Here is a 17,553-nt window from a genome sequence, read left to right on the forward strand (position 1 = left end):
TTTTTTGTCTTTTTAGCCTTAATATTAAGCATTATTTTCTTCACACTTACGCATATACTGCAAAACTGCAAAAAATTTAAAAGCAGCATTGAATTCGTATAGAATTCTCAAGGCAGCGTTAAATGTTGAAATAAAACATTTTTTTCTATTTTCTTCCGGTCTTTTATCAGTTTATCATATCAATGAACTAAGAATATTTACAAAACTTTTTTTTGTCTTTTTTCATTTGTTTATCAAATATCACGCTCTTGGCGCTTATACCACATAAAATTCGATCCAACAGTGAAATCACAAAATATTTCAAAACAGAATATATTTAGAATTACTGATAGACAGTCTCGTGCACTGGAGATAAAAATGTTTATTCTCGTTCCAGGATGTCACACCACGTGGAAATATGTTTGATAAGAGAAAGATTTGCAATTTCGTTAGAAATCGGAGAGTATCGGACATTTCAGATACATTTTTGAGAAACATGTGCTGTGTATTGACAGAAATCATCTTTTTGAAAAATGGCTTGAGGACAGTGATGAACAGCAAAATCGATTAGAAATGTTTTGTCCATAAAATTGCATTTCTGGGATAGTGGTACAGAGTACTACTAAAACTGCTGTTACTATCGCAGGAAACGAATTTACAGGTAATCACATTAATAATTATGGGATTCTACCGTGGAATTCAAATTCCGTGGCTTATTTTTAGTCTCATATTAAAAGGTAACTTTTACTCACTGCCAGCGGACATATCTCTGAAGACCATATATTTAGTTCCAACAATCTCTGATGTTTAATACAATTACCACAGAAAATCGATGACAACAATCCTCGCCAGTCATCGCAGGCGATGGAATAGCTTCTTGGGATGCAACATTGTTATTCGGTAATGGTTAGGTTGGACATATCTATATCTGAAGATGTGGCCACATGCCCATCGTCAGGCAGCGGGAATGTAATATATCAGAAGTGAAATGAGACTAAGGTAAATACAGGCCACTAAAAGTTATAACAATGAAGAGCGACTTAATGGTTTCTGTTCGAGCATTTTTTACAAGCACTTTGTTGTGACGTGCTCTCATTCTTCTGCCCTTTTAACAACCGTAGGTCGCTGCTTTATCTTTGCTAAACTGCTGCTTCAGCTTTTCTTAACTTCGAACCGAAACACAGGCTGCTTCACGGATCAGTTGTCCTAATCAGACTGTTTCAGGCTAAAGATACCATTACAGTACATAAAAAATATTCAGTCCATTGAATAAGCACAATAACGAAACCGAACGTAACGGCACAACTGCCGTTACGTTCGGTCATTGTGCTTTATTCTTTTGTTGGATAAAATTATTCCATCCGCTATGGATGGCCACTTGTGAAGGAGGGAGTTTTTTTATCATTTTCCCATTCAAACTTTATTGCTTTTATGTGGAATTTTATTGCGATTGAATGATGTTCTTCTCGCATGCATCAACTTTTTTAATACATATCTTAAACTAATAAAATATATAATTTTGGAGAAAAAGTTCAAAAAGTGGCGATTACGCAAATAGATATAAAAATTAGAAATATTAAAAACACAAATAATGCTTGTCATCGCTTTTTGATGGATTCAAGCAAAAATAAAAAGCAACTATTTTTCTTAAATCACGCTTAAAATGATTTAGAACAATGGGAGGCTCTACGATTAGTGTGAGATTACTCAGCAAAATTTGGAAATTTAGTGAATGGTCCCTGCATCGGAACGTTCTTGAAATTTCTGCTATGAGATTATTAAAAGAGAGGGCGGCAAAGCATCATGAAAGTCTATTCAGGGTAAAACATGAGCTGCGATGTGTTTTTCATCAATTCTTTTATTTGTGGACTGCATAGTGTGCGACGTTTAAAGCCGTGTGCACTAATTCGGAATTGAATACTCACATTACCATGACATTCAAATGGATTGTTGAAACCCTATAACCGGAAAGGACGTATGTATATATATATATATATATATATGTGGCCTAGAATATTTTTTGTGATATCTCATAGAACGTATATATACGTGCATATTAAAATATGTCAAAGAAACTAAGGTAATGTATTAAAAGTACACAAATCCAGGTATAAAATTCCAGGTGAATTTTTACATTAAAATCAAGAAAATAATTTTTTCTCATAGTAGTTTTGGGAAATTTGTGCTTTCTTAGCGAAAACCCTGGCTGGTCAGAGAGTTAAGACATAATACACGATTTATGCACCATACAGGTGACAGTACGACTTTGCTCAGTTGCGCCCCCAATTTTGATGGAGAGCACCCCGGGGTGACAGGTCCCATTCTTCTTCCACTAACATCAACCTCCCGTGAGAACTTTCGGCTCGCCGCATATTTAGAATTCCCCCATGCCGCACAGACACTACAGATTTACAAACGTACATGACTTCTCCGGGATTCGAATACGGGCTCTTCGAGACGGCACTCAGTATTATTAACCGCAATCTCGGTTAGGCAGCTCACGTACTTTTCAAATGGCAATATCAAACTTGATAATTAGCAGCATTTTCTAAGGTTTCATTTATTTTTACAAATGGTTATTTTATTTTGTGAGCCTTGAGTTCTTTTATTTTCCTCGCACTTCTTCGCCGATTTGTAAATGAATTAGGGTGAACGACAGTATTTAAACTGTTAGAGCAAAAAGGTTAGACAGAAGGTGATTTCGCTACTGTGAGCGCACGTTAGAAGTTTTTTACCATCTGTTAATTGTACTGGCTACGCATTCTTGCCGCTGAGTTATTATCCTGCCGGTGTAGGTTTCTGAGTTAACCTGTTAACTTGAATTGGGTGGTTTCGCACTATGTTTTACCTTAAAATGTAGTGTTATATTATCTTTTAAGCATTGTGGTCTTGTAAGCATGTAAGTCCTTGCCATCTGTTAAATATTTTGTGTTCAATAAAAGAGACTTTTAAACCCTTCCCTTGGTTGCATTCATTTTCGAGAATTTTCAAAGGTCAACACTTAGGTCGATTATAGTAGTTTGGAGTGGATGATCATTGTAGACTCACGTATGTTTGGGCATTAATATAGTAATACGTTGCAAATACGTAACCCAAGTGTAAGCAACTGAATGCTTTCGCCTTGAAGAAGAAGGTTCTGAAAATAGGACTATTCGGCGTTCATTCACAATCCGTGTGATAAAGCTCTTTGCTTCTCTGCCACTAAAGAGTGGCAACCACATTTCAATATATATTATCATTTCCAGCCCAGGAAGAATGGAGGAAGTGTTTTTACGACAAATTAAAACCTTCATGAACATTTAAAAGCTACTTTTGTTGATATTTCTGAATTCCAACCGTAGAAGGAATATATTTTGGCAGATACTTTGAGAAGACTTGAAACAATCTAACATATATTCAGCTATGAAAATACTGCGCAACTTTACATAAATAACTTTAAGTAATTATAAGATTAGTATTTTATTATTTCGTAGATCATTTCGCTTATAGGGTCACTTTTGTGAACCTTGTCTATAATAACAAGGAAGGGTTTGGTTTGTTTAATTATGGCAAAGCACGCGAGGACTCTCTGCCTCAAGGAAGGGATGCCTTTGTGGAGGATGTTCTTAGGAAAACTGGCTCGTATACATGTTACACATGGGGAAAACCACCAAAATTCTCAAGTATCCAGCCCGTTTGCCTAGAATCGAACCCAGGTTGGAACGACCAGTATTCAGCGACTTTACGGCTCGGCGCTGGTAATAAGGTATGATTTTGGTATGTAATGAAACAGCATGCTGAACACCACATATTTTTAGGAAAATCATCAAGCTTCATGCATGCGAATTAGTTATATAATATTCCGCTATAGCTCTAGTATGCTTAGGAAACATACACTAACGAGCTCTAAGAAGACTCTAGAAGAATTATCAAAGTCTTATGATACAAACAAAAGTCAGAAGAAGGGTGTATAAGACCCTTTTATTCAAACACAAAGATCTTCATAGACGGCTCCACTTGGCTTACATAAGCCAACACTTCTAGCTAAAATAAGTAATGTTGAAGTCAAATCAAATGTATTTAGATTAGCCTCACAGGATAAAGTAACGTGTAGGAAGGCTCTGGTTTGTAGAAAACCGGCGAGACAAGCCTAATGGCTCAAAGCACTCAACGCTAGAGAATCAAATCGCTATTTAGTTACGGTAACAACGTGGCCTCGAGTAGACAGAATGCGCTGTAAAATTAACTTGCGAAACCTTCGCTAAAATAGTACTTCCTTCTCTCTCAATCTGAGTAAACGCTCGCCGTCTCATTTACATTCTGGCATGAAAAGCGTGGGTGAAAAGGAGAGCGAGAGAGAAAAGTACTTTAACACAGAATTAAACTATTAGTCAAAAAATAAATAGATAAATCCTCACACTGCATATATTCAACATATAAACATTTACAGAAATGTTACACTTTATAATAAAAATACACATTTTTTTAACTGCATATTTTTTTTTGGGGGGGGAATAAAATCTACAAACGATAAGATAAAAAACGCGGTCACTTAAAATATAATAAATGCGTATTTCGATTGATAAGAAAAGAACCCAATTATCTGAATTTTTTATGTATGCATACGGATTCGGTCCCGGTTTTTTCAGATATTTGAAGCTTTAAAGTTCTATCGTACAAACAAAAGATGGAAAAAAAATAGAATATTCCATATAAGAAACAATAGAAGGCGAATAAAAGAAAAGATGACCGAAAAATAAAAACAGTCTAGTCGTAATAGAGTCCGGATATTTTACGCAGAGTCAATATACTTTTAAAATCGAGAGTTAAAAACGATATTTTATACCAACATTTCTGAAGATAAAAGCTATTACGCAAAAAAATAAAACGCATGATCTCTCAAACATCTCCTGATTTAACAAAAGAACGATCTCCTAACCTATCCATCAATGAAAGGGATTTATGACCTGACATTTCGATAGTTTCTATACCCACTCTTCTGCAATCTGTTTTTGAATCTGATTCCAGATTTTGCTCAGCCGGATGGAAACACTCTGGAACTCGAAAAATCTCCCGGATAGTTCGGCAAAGACACGGAAAGTGAACGGACACATAGTAAGCTGTTCTTTTCCCGTCGCGCCCATGCTGGCTTTATTTAAGAGATTTGTGTTCAGGGGCATAGACTTTTGAAGGAGAACAGGCGCCTGCCATAGCCTCGTTTATGAAGCCATTTGTTTTTATTTCATAACCCCTGCTTTTGTATTTTGGTAAGAAATGATTCCATTTCTAATCTGCAAGAAATGACAGATTTTATAAAAGGTTATGATACAGCTATTTTAATGTGCAAATGAATAACGTAAATTAATTTAACAGTAGATTAGGTTTAGTGAAATATGTTTCAGTTGCATAATATATTGTTACGAATTTGGTATTTAAAAAGCTAATGTTAGTTCAATTATAAATTAAATGGTTTTATTTCTCGCGCAGTGCAGCGCGTGACGAATATTAAAAGAAAGCTAAGCCGGAAAAATTAAAAATACAAGAGCGCGTGCGTTAAATAAATAAATTATTTTTTGATTTCGAGAAAGTACTGGAAAATTCTAGCACGTGATTTTAAAATCTTATAAAAGGAGGAAAACATCTCAGTTTGTAGTAGTTGCTTAGTTTGTTGTTATTTAGAAAACTGCTCTTGTTGATTGTAGCGAATTCGCGGATTAGCGTTCTTTAGCTGTTTTGAATTACGTTCTATTGGACATTTGAGTAGTTAAAAGATAACTACTGTGAGATATTGTAATACTGCATGATAATTTGAGAAAATTTAAGCATTTTTGTTGTGATAATAATAAATTTTTGTTCATTTTTCATCGGACTTGTGCATTCATTTCATAACGAACCCGTACGAACGCAACAATTTTTGGTGTCAGGAGTGGGGTTTGAATGCCAATAACAAGAGCGATGGAAGAACAATTCAGGCAAATGATGACTGCATTTGCTGCTTTCCAAGAAAAGATGGAAGGGGCCGTCAAATCCGTTAAGGAAGAAATGAAATTGGGCCAGGAATCCGTTAAGGAAGAAATGAAATTGGGCCAGGAATCCGTTAAGGACGAAATGAAAGCCGTTCAAGCTGGTCAAGAAAAGATTGAAGCATGTCAAGAAGAAATGAAGAGAGAAATTACCTGCATAATAGAAAATAAATTTGAAGCTATGGAAGGCAGAATTGACACAGTTGAAAATAAAGTTGGACAAATTGAAGAAAAAGTTTCTTTCGTAAAAGATCAAATTGAAGAAAGAGTTTCTTCGGTGAAAGAAGAAATAGAAAAAGAAGTTTCTTCTGTAAAAGAACATATAGAAGGGAGAGTTTCGGCTGTGGAGGAACGAATTGAAGGAAGAGTTTGTGCCGTCCAACACCAAATCGAACAACAAATTGATGAGAGAGTTTCTGCAGTTACCAAAGAAATGGATACTTTAAAGAAATTCGTATCGTCGGCAGGGAGCAGGAGTGATGATTTTAAATTCTTACCAATGCCTGCTCGTTCACCTCTGAAGCTATCCACATATGATGGGAAGACCTCCTGGCAGGTGTATAAGACACAATTTTCTATCGTGGCGGATGCGAATGGATGGGATTCCCAAGCTAAGGCCTGTCATCTCGCCGCTTCTTTAAGAGCCGACGCAGCGGATATCCTTCAGACTCTTCCCGAAAACAAAAGGTTAGATTTCAAAGCTCTGTCCGGCGCTTTGGAGCTGCGCCTTGGCGAGAAATGTTTAAAAGACTACAGCAGGCTTCAATTAAAATCCCGTCAACAGAAGCCCACCGAATCACTCCAGGAGCTCGCCACGGATGTTGAAAGGCTGTACCACCTCGCCTTTTCGGAGTGCCCGACAGAAACAAGAGAAATCCTATCGCTGCAATATTTCATCGACGGCATCCGGGATCCTGAAATACAGAAAGCTCTTCGAATGGCAGATGTAAAGGACATAAAAAGCGCTCTGTTGTACGCCATGAAGTTCGAGGCAGCCCAGCAAGCAACTCTTAGAGATCGCTACCCAGTCAGAGATGTGCGAGTCCACGACCCAGGGGACCAATTGATGGCTCGTTTAGATGATTTATCCAGACAAGTCGATGCTTTGATACGGAGTAGCAGTGAGAACAAAGTGGCTGTAAGATGCTGGAGATGTGGTTCTGAAGGTCACCTACGACGGCATTGCAGAACACCCCAGGGCACGGATAATAAAACGGATGAGTTGACAAGACCAGTGAATGCTTTAAGACGGAATAGTGGTGAAACGAAACCGACCCTAAAGTGCTGGAATTGCGGTGTTGAAGGCCACCTACGAAGGAACTGCAGAACTCCCCAGAGCACGGAAAATAAAGCATACGATTTAAACAGACAATTAAATGCCACGGGAAGGAAAAGGACTGACAAGAAACCAAAGTGCTGGAACTGTGGAGCTGAAGGCCACGTACGAAAGAATTGCAGAACACCCCAGGGTACGAAAATTGAGACAATTTCTGAGCAACGACGCATGAAACAAATTAATGACCATATCAAGGAACGGAGGTTGCCAGATAATGAGAAATCCTGTTTTAAAGCGCTTAAGATCTCTATAGTGAGTGGCAACAATAACGGACTGTCCATCAATGGGAATATCGATGGAGTTCCTTGCAATATGATCATTGACACAGGAGCTAATGTTACCATCATTAGGAAAGATTTAGCTGAACAGTTTAAAGATAAACTTATTTGGACGCCATCCTATGTTACCCTTCAGACTGCGTCTGGTGATAAGATCGACATAGCTGGGAAGTTAAACCTGAAAATCACGTTTGGAAGTGCCGCCTACCATCACACGGCATATGTGGCGGATATTACAGATCCATGCATACTCGGATTGGACTTTTTAAGGAAATACAATTTTTCCTTAGATTTCAAAAACAATAAGCTGCTTTCAGCATCTGATGGCATGACTATCCATCCTCAAAAGGGATCCTCGCCTGGAAATGTCGACGCCTTGTCCGAAAGATCGAGCTCGGGAAGCTGCCGAAATCATATCAGGGTCGAAAAGAAACGCAAGACTATCAGCTATTCTCCAACTCAGAAGTTCTTCGGTCAAGACCTTCGTCTGCCTTGTGACCGCCTGTTTAGTCTCCCTACGGATGCGCCTTCATCGCCTGAGGAACACATCCAAGATGCCCAGGCCCGGTTTGAGGGGATGCACCGTTCTGCACGAAAGCGAGTCAACTTGGCGACGGAGAAAACGAAGACCAGATGCGACACAAGAGCTACTAGACATAGATCCAACAAAGGAGACAAGGTGTGGTTGTGGAACCCGATTCAACGAAAAGGACTGTCACCTAAATTACAGTCACCTTCGGATGGTCCATATACAGTGCTGAACACGAATGACGTCGTGGTTCGGATCCGTGAGTCTTCGAACTCTTACGACAGGTTAGCTCATTACTATGGCCATAGTACATAATGTAAATAATTGTAAATAGTATCAGACCATGGTCCTTTTTGTTTTTAAATGTGTATTTGATTTGATTTGTATTTAGTATTTGATTTGTATTTAGTATTTGATAGCATTTGATTTGTTTAAGTTAGTTATTGCATTTATTGTTCATGTTGTTTGATATTGTGATGTAATGTTTATGCCTCAGTTGCATTTATGCCACAGTTGTAAGTTTAGCTTCCTGTCCAGGGATTGTACTGCCCGGGACGTGCAGTCCTTGGGAAGGGGGCAGTGTTACGAATTTGGTATTTAAAAAGCTAATGTTAGTTCAATTATAAATTAAATGGTTTTATTTCTCGCGCAGTGCAGCGCGTGACGAATATTAAAAGAAAGCTAAGCCGGAAAAATTAAAAATACAAGAGCGCGTGCGTTAAATAAATAAATTATTTTTTGATTTCGAGAAAGTACTGGAAAATTCTAGCACGTGATTTTAAAATCTTATAAAAGGAGGAAAACATCTCAGTTTGTAGTAGTTGCTTAGTTTGTTGTTATTTAGAAAACTGCTCTTGTTGATTGTAGCGAATTCGCGGATTAGCGTTCTTTAGCTGTTTTGAATTACGTTCTATTGGACATTTGAGTAGTTAAAAGATAACTACTGTGAGATATTGTAATACTGCATGATAATTTGAGAAAATTTAAGCATTTTTGTTGTGATAATAATAAATTTTTGTTCATTTTTCATCGGACTTGTGCATTCATTTCATAACGAACCCGTACGCACGCAACAATATAATAACTGCAAAATATTAAATTTAGTATTTACCTATTAGTAGAAACGAACTAGTGTCAAATATTTATCCATTTTATAACTTATATTGTTTCTATAGCTCTAGCTTCAGTGTTTATGATTTTTTTCCGTGCTTATATATAGAAACACAAAACGAACTCCCGTCACACACATGGTAAATGTATATGTATGTCTGTATACGTTCGATGATTTGGAAAATGCTGAAGTCATGATGTTAAAGCATAATAACAGCAGAACAAGCTTGTAGATGTAGCAGAAATTAATATTTATTTCTCGTTCATTAAGTTAACACAGGTGAATGGGAGCAATAAGCATGTCCGTTCTAGAACTTTTTACATTTTCTAACAGCAGGCAGCAGCAAGATGGGAGAATTGAAACGGAAAGCCAAATTAAAATAGAGAATTAAAGGACAACATGTAGTTTTTCATCTCCCTTTTTGGCTGCAAATAGCCTCACCAAAAGTATTTATGCATCATGCTGTATTTATGCATCATGCTGTATTTATGCATCATACTAAGTATAAATACTCTTCGGAAGCAACTACGTCATTCCTTTTCCTAGCTTCCGTCACGCAGCTATCTCTGTGCTGCTATGACCTCCTTTGTTCTTATTCTGAGATGACGTAACGTGTATATATAAAATTATTATAATTACTTACGATCGAAAAGTATATTGCCTCTAAAGAAATGATTCTGATGTGCCTAAAAATAAAGAATGGTTATTCGTCAAGAATCTAGTTTTAGTTTATGCATCCATCTATCCAACTACCAACTACGTAGACTTCAAGCTGCGGCACATCAAATATTCACCCTCGGCCATGTCTACAGCCAGAAGTTAAAAGTACCGGATTCCTCTTACGCACTTAAAATATCATATATATGTAACCACGTTGTTACCCGGCTTGGCGAGCTCAGTTTTTTTTTCTTCATTTTTATATGTTGGTAAATTGCGTCTTCATTGCTTAAAAGTAATTGAGTAATGCCTTTATTTAATTTGCATGCAATAGTTGTAGAATTATCAACAACTAAAATGTTTAAATGACGCTACGTCTAACGAGGCCGATTTTGTTTACATTTGAAACTCTTAGTAGAATAATGAATTATGCCAGTTACTGCATCAATTTCAGTGCCTTTTTGCCCAGTGACACCGAGATTTAACTTTCAATTTTGCGCAACAAAAATTTTGTTTTCTTTCACCCTAGCCGAAATGCTCTTTTTTGTGTAGAAACTCTAATTTTATTGCAAAAATTATTTTTTAACGGTTTTTAACTGCATCTAGTATTTTCAGTTTTTAAGTATTTTAGATATTTTAATAAAGATGTTCTGAATTCTTACTTATATATTTTTGCCTTGCCACAAATTAAAAACTGAATTGATTGAATAAGAAATATAACTCTAATGAAATTCAAGGAAATAAGTTCTGCAACTAACGAAGTGCAGCAAAAAATGTGTATAATTTAATAGGCCGTACAAGGAAGCTGTCTAAGAATTTTTTTTTTTTTTTGTATAAGATTCGCTTTAATTCGAAATAACGGTACCAGAGTCGTTGAAAAGAGGAATGGGTACTTTTCTGTTTTGCCGGCACAGGCGATAAAGTCGCCAAAAATGGTACAGCAGATTCCAAACGGAATATCCTTGCTGGTAACCTTTCACGTCTCATTTGCAAAACAAGTCGCAGCCATTTCTTATCAGATTAATTGTTTCTTTCAATACTAGCATAAAATTGCATAGAACTTCTACCAGATAGTTGAATTTTACGCCGTAAGGCCATTCGCGGTAGTTAAGTCAGTCAGGATGCAATCACACCGCTCATGCGAAGGCGAAAATACGAAAAAGGAAAAGTCAAGGGCTAAATTCATCCATTCTAATGAGAATGCACTAGCGAAGTAAACCACTGCGGTTTTACATAATTTCTGAGTAAGCTATTCCTACGAATTTAAATGATTCTTGCATATAAACTTCTATTCCATATTAAGATTTAACTTGAAATTAATGAGAGAATTAGATTTTTGTAGCGTAGTTAACGTGAGATGAGATCGCTTGAGGTCACATGATATGAACCGGCGAATCAGGATGCTGTACCATGAAACAGTAGTAAATTCTTAAATTAATTTCGTTTTACAAATTTATTGTCTTTCTTTATTGCCTTTTTACAAAATTTTAAACGCTATTAAAATGTTTATGCCTTCAAAATAAAAAAGCTCTTAGAACTAACATTTATTAAAATTTTTTATGTGTATACTGTGTGTTGTCGCCAATAAAGTCTGCTTGGCGAGATTTGCGGTGGCAAAACGGAAAAGTACCGAGGAATGTAATATTATTTATGATAATATCAGTGTTTAGCGCTGCCTTCTCAATAAATGGGCATTTCCATATTCTGAATTTATCACGCTATAACACTGACAGTATTGAAAAATGAAGACAGGGAACACAGATATGCGACATAATTACAGGAAATGAATTTCATTCTTCTCATTTAAAACCTAGTGTTAAAAGTATCCGCAATAATTAGTAAATCCGCTTTAACTTTCGTTGATAACAAATTAGTTATTAAAAAAATTTAAGCCCCTCTATCTACATTATAATTCCAAGTTTACCTTTTCGCTGGCAAAATCTAAAAATATCTAACCAAATTTTCTGCTTTTCCAAAAAAAGTCATATTTAAGTCTGCTTTTCTACAGAAGATCCAGGAACTTGACAGGATAGTCCGCGATCAGTTTTGCGCATAAGGGACACACGAAGGTTAAATGAGAACTGAACTGGCTAATTAAAACGGATTTTGAGTGAATAGAAGCAATTATATTTAACACAATTTCCGAAGGATATAAGCTTTCTGTATGTACTACGTAGCTAATATTAACAGCAATTTGCAGTCCTGATTGGCTGCAACCTGGAGTTACTTGAAAGGCTTCATAGTAGAAGCCCTTCAATTTTAATTGAGGCATGGAGTTTGATTAAGTACCATACATCCATTTTCCCGTTAGGTAATGAAGTTTTCGTAATTTAAATATCAAGAGGAATATTAAATGTATGGAAGACGATTTAACCAACTTCATCTCGGTGTCTTTTATTTTAAAACCCTTTCGCGGGCGCAAAGCTAAAATACTCTTTTGTGTGATAAAGTATATTATAAACATAATGTTAATTCAGAAGTCAAACAACAAAATGAATGAAGAACAATGGATGAAGAACTAAACTATTTAAAAGCAATAGCTATTGACAGGAGCTTTTCACCCAATATTATTAATTAAGCAGTTAAAAAATTCTCATCTCAACACACTGAAAGGCACACTCTTGTTTTAGGAGATTATAAAAATTCTGTTGTCATTCCCTTCTCTCCATCAATTAGCTATAAAGTTGCACATATTTTGCAGAAATTTAACTTTCGGGTCGTTTATTCTCCCATCAATAAAATTCCGAGTTCCATATTCAAGGACCCCATTCCGGATATGAATTCCTGGGGTATTTATAGGATTCCTTGCCAGTGTGGTTTAATTTACATTGGCCAAATTAAGAAAGCCTTAAAATTTCGCGTCAAGGAACATGAGGCATATTTTAGAAAAAAGGAAACATAGAAGTCTTCTGTTGCTTAACATTGTTGGTCCGAAAATCACAATTTTTCTGCTGCCAAAATTATTCAAAAAACATCTTCCATTAGAGAACGGGATTTTCTAGAGGCATTTCACATCCAAAAAAATCTTTTTGTTCTAGTTAACGATCCTAATTCCAATCCGTCTTTGCCTTTGGCCTTTAAAGAAATTTTGTTTTAGTTCTGGTTTCATCAACAGATGGCGCCACTTGATCATTCCTGTCTAGTTTTCCTTATCTTATCTAATCATTATTTCTTATCTTGATCATTTTCGGTTTTGCAGCTGAGTATGGTGGTTCGGTAAAGCCATCGAAACTAGTCCTGTGAAAATTTTGAAAATATAACGCTGTTGTTTGTAGTTTGACTTCTGAATTAGTATTTGTTCAGCGTGTTATTGTGTCTTAAACATAATGTTCTCAACCCTCTTAAACATTATTTGGCCGCAAATAATTTTTCGGATCAGTGGTCTTTTGTTTAGGGCGGGGTAAAGGTTATAGCCACTACGCACTTAAGACATTTAGCTTACCTCTTAGTGCAAAATTAATTCAACTTATTATGGCACCTTTTTATGAGAAATTAATATTTATGAAAATAACAATTTTGATGATAATTAAATACAAAATGTTTCAGGAAGAAAGTAATAATTATAAAGTAATGATACAATTTTACTGTAATAAACAGCAAAAATACTCCAAAAGAAGTTGGATTTTGCATTTCTAAAACTTCAGAAGACGGCCCACTGTCTTCTGTAAATTCTGGCAGTAAAATGCTTATTCCATTTCACTTGCGGCTGAGAAGTAAAGGGAAGCTGTAACTCCTCAATTTCTTCATCATCAAAACTAGAAATAATATTTTCCTCTTGAGTAAAGTCTTCATCAGTATCACTATCATTAGATACTGCTGAACCATCATCTGATGGCAAATCTTCAAAAATAGCAAAAGCCTCTTGTACAGATAAGCTATTTCTCGAAATGAAAATAATAAAAGAAATGTACTATAAACTTATAAAAGCAGAAAGCTAATTTAAAATAATAAAAAAAAAATATCCATCTAGAGAAAGTATTCTAAATATCGTCTCTCTAAAAAACATGAACATTCTGGCCAAACAGAAAAAACTATACTGAGAGTCAAATCAAGCCCAAAACCTCATCACTTGTTGCACCCCTACAGAAATTAAAACTGTCAAACATAACTCTCAGGTAGAGGCAATACGTCGTTTTCAGGTCAGTGTTACTCCCCTAAAAGGGCAGTGGATAAACCCTGTATCCACGTCCAACAACTTTCCAAAAACCTAGTAAAAATGAATTGTTTTTGATTCTAAATTAGTTTAATTGATTTCTTTAAATGAAAGAAAAATATACATTAAAACTGTCAAAATGTTTTGCATAAATTAGAAATATTATTTAAAATAATAAAATTTCAATTTGCAGTACTTATGCAGCGAATGTACAAGTTCAGCACTTCATCAGAGACCATAATCCGATAGTAATGTATAGTGCTGCCATCTGTCATGATTTTTGTGCATTTCAGCTTCAAAAATTGCAGATGGCTAACAAAGATAACCACTGCGCACTTAGAGAAAACATTATTTCTAGGTGCTTCGACTTTTTAGCCACTGCTCGCGAAAGGGTTCGACGTAGTTCATAGCTAATGTTGAATTTTGATGAATTTTGAAATACAAGTATGAGGTGTCCTGCTCTTCTCATTTGCATGCTATTTACGGTAGATGCGAATCAGTGTAAACTAAAGCATATGCTGAATTCAGTATTGCATGTTTTCTGGTAATTACCCCTAAAATGAAGGGAATAATACTAAAAATATTTTTTTTTAGCCACGATTTGTTATGTTTGGTAAGTGTATCAGGACTCCTGTTTCTTCTAATTGCCTTTGGAAACATCTGCAAATCCTGAATGGGAGCTGGGAGCTTACTGAAACTGTGTTCGTGTGTGTAGAAGATACGACAAGGACGCGGAGGGTTAAATTACCCTTTATTTCTCACAGTTTACAGCCGTTCTCGCTCTACGGGATACAAAGACCAGCCCTTATGGTCTACAACCTACAAAATAAGAAGTAAAACTAAAAGAACTGAACATTAGATCTTTTACAAAGACTATTAACGCGAAGATTGGCTTTTAACTCAACGTATGTAGTGAGCAGAATCCAGGAAACGTCTTCAAGTATGAGCGAGAATTAAGTTCTGGCCTAACCCTCTGAGCGGCCAGGATTTTGCTAAAAACCCGCAAATTTCCCGAAACTACTATGAGAACAAATTATTTTTCTGATTTTAATGTAAAAACTTTCCTGGAATTACATACCTGGATTTCTGTACTTTTGATATATTGCCTTAATTTCTTTAACATATTTTAATATGCACGTATATATACGTTCTTACAGATATCACAAAAATATTCTAGGCCGTATATATGCGTCTTTGCCGCTTAGTGGGTTTTAAAGGCAGACAGGAACTGACTGAAAAGCACGCGCGTGTTAAGGCAGCGAGAAGTCTCTTTCTAACTCTCTCTTTTGGCTAAAATCTATATCTTAAATTAATCTTAGTTTGCAAGCTCATTTGCATAAACAAAACTAATCGCGCTTATTCTAGCCGGAAATGGAAAATAAGGGAGGATAGAAAAGTTTTAAAATAAAATAAACGTTAGTAAAACTTCAAATCATTACAAGAGGATCTTCAATTTTTTGCTTTAGATTTAAGCTGCTCTTAAGCTTAAGCTTTTAAGCCTTTAAAAATGCAATTGAGAATGACAAATTTTAAAACTTGCCGTGTTTAGATTCATTATATTAAGCAGGTTACATCACGAAATTTATTGCCGAATTTTAATAATTTAAATGTCTAAGTTGCAACATAAATATCGCAAATGCTAGCCTTTAAATTTAATTACTCTACATAAGATTTATAGCAACTGACAGGCCCTCGACTGAGCATCTGCAGCAATTTTGTTGTAAAAAAACAAATAGATATAAATTCTTTTCATTCACTTTAAACGAAATCAACGACGAAATGTAAATAACCACAATAATGATATTTATAATTAACAGAGAAGTTTCTCTAGCAAAGACCTCGCTAACAAGCTTGCTGTCTCTTAGAAGTTTCAAGATATCATTTCGAAGCCTTTTGGATCACTATTTGAACCAATAAACAGTATATTATAGAGGTGTTCTTCATGAAAGTGGACTACAGCTGAAGCCTTGTAACAGAAGGGAGTGTCAGCAACTGCAATTACATATAAATAAATAATTTTGGTTTTTGTTGATTGTTTATCACCGTGAGTTTGTTTCAAAGTTTTTGGCATAATTAGTTCTCCATCTGTCAGAATGGTCCTCGACTCACAGAGCTTGACGGAATGCTTTCATAAGGATGCCGTCACTCGTACGTCAGTGGGCCAGAGTTCGTCAATTCAGAAACATTTGTAAGGATGTCTTAATTTGGTTATTGAAGATAAGTTTTTAACACAAGTGTACCTGTAAACTGTTAATGTATAAGGTATTTCTCCCGCCTTCTTGGCATGCCTTCGTGGTGGGGTGGTCTGCACCCTGGGCGCGTATTCCAGAGGTCCGTGGTTCGATTCCTGGCGAAGGCGTTGCTCATTTTTCATGACTCCTGCTTTCAAAAAAAAAAAAAAAAAAAAAAAAAAAAAGTCTCTACCACCCTATAAAGTTACTTTACTGGGTAGATCTTTACTTGAACAGTAAAGCGAGTTCCAACTGTACCAATGACAATACGTGTGAAGAGTAAAAATACAAATGCTACTATTGTTGCTTACAAACTTAGCCGATACTTTTGGTTGCAACTCGTAATAGAAATATAAAATTAAAACTAAGTTAAAAAATAAGCCGAAGCCGTTCATAGATAATTAACGCGAGTTGGCTCTTAGCCATACCACCGACGTAGAAAAACCGGCAATTAAAATAGGCGGCGTAAAATAGCAAGCTTAAATTAGAAAAACAAAGTGCGCGCATGGAACATGTTCTGATTTACTCTAACTTAAGGTAAAAGACATGCATTTCAAATTAGTATTATTCTATTTAACTCTGAACTCTTACAACATTTTGAGAATACTTGACATTTATCATACTTGACATAACAATAAAATTATGCATAAGCATCATACATAATAGAAAATATTGATATGAAATCCAAATAATGATCCCAGCTTAAATAGTATCTTTCTAACCTACTTTGCATACCACGCGAAATTGAAATAACATTCTAGTAGGAAATGGAAGTAGAAAAAAAAAGAGAAATGATAAGTAACTGAACAAAAGTTAGTTTAAACCTAAAAAACAAACAAACAAACAAAACAAAGGTAATAAAAAAAATCTGAACGGTTTCAGATTTTAAATTACATCCAAAAGGGCGTTTTTGTTTAACATTTTGTCTGTTACCTCTATTTATTAAATATCATGTTCTTCGCACTTAAACTATAATATTAAATTTAACAGCAATATCAAAAAATAATATTAAAATGAGCATATCCTTTAGAATTTCTGATGCACAGTCTTACGCGCTTGAGATAAAAATGATTTTTCCTGTACAACGTTGGCATCGCTCGCTTTGAAATCCTTGAGTTTGTTAATCAAAAATTCGTTAAAGTTTTAAAAATAGGAAATCAATTATAAAACAAATCCATACATACATTTATGTAGATTTTTCATTATTTCATTTTTTTTTTAAATATAACACAGGGCGATAGTATTTGGTGGCAAAAATTTGAAAAGTGAAACAACGC

The 17,553-nt window shown here is 35.5% G+C and overlaps 1 protein-coding gene across 2 annotated transcripts in view; it reads right to left on the minus strand.

The window, feature by feature from the left end:
• LOC118197994 (uncharacterized) overlaps positions 1-17,553 on the minus strand; it is an 82,681-nt gene that overhangs the window by 22,562 nt on the left and 42,566 nt on the right. The gene's annotated exons all lie outside the window — the stretch shown is intronic.

Source organism: Stegodyphus dumicola, chromosome 3 (assembly GCF_044657685.1).
Source record: "Stegodyphus dumicola isolate Sdum_Otavi_A_Nest chromosome 3, ASM4465768v1".
In the NCBI taxonomy this organism is placed as follows: domain Eukaryota; kingdom Metazoa; phylum Arthropoda; class Arachnida; order Araneae; family Eresidae; genus Stegodyphus; species Stegodyphus dumicola.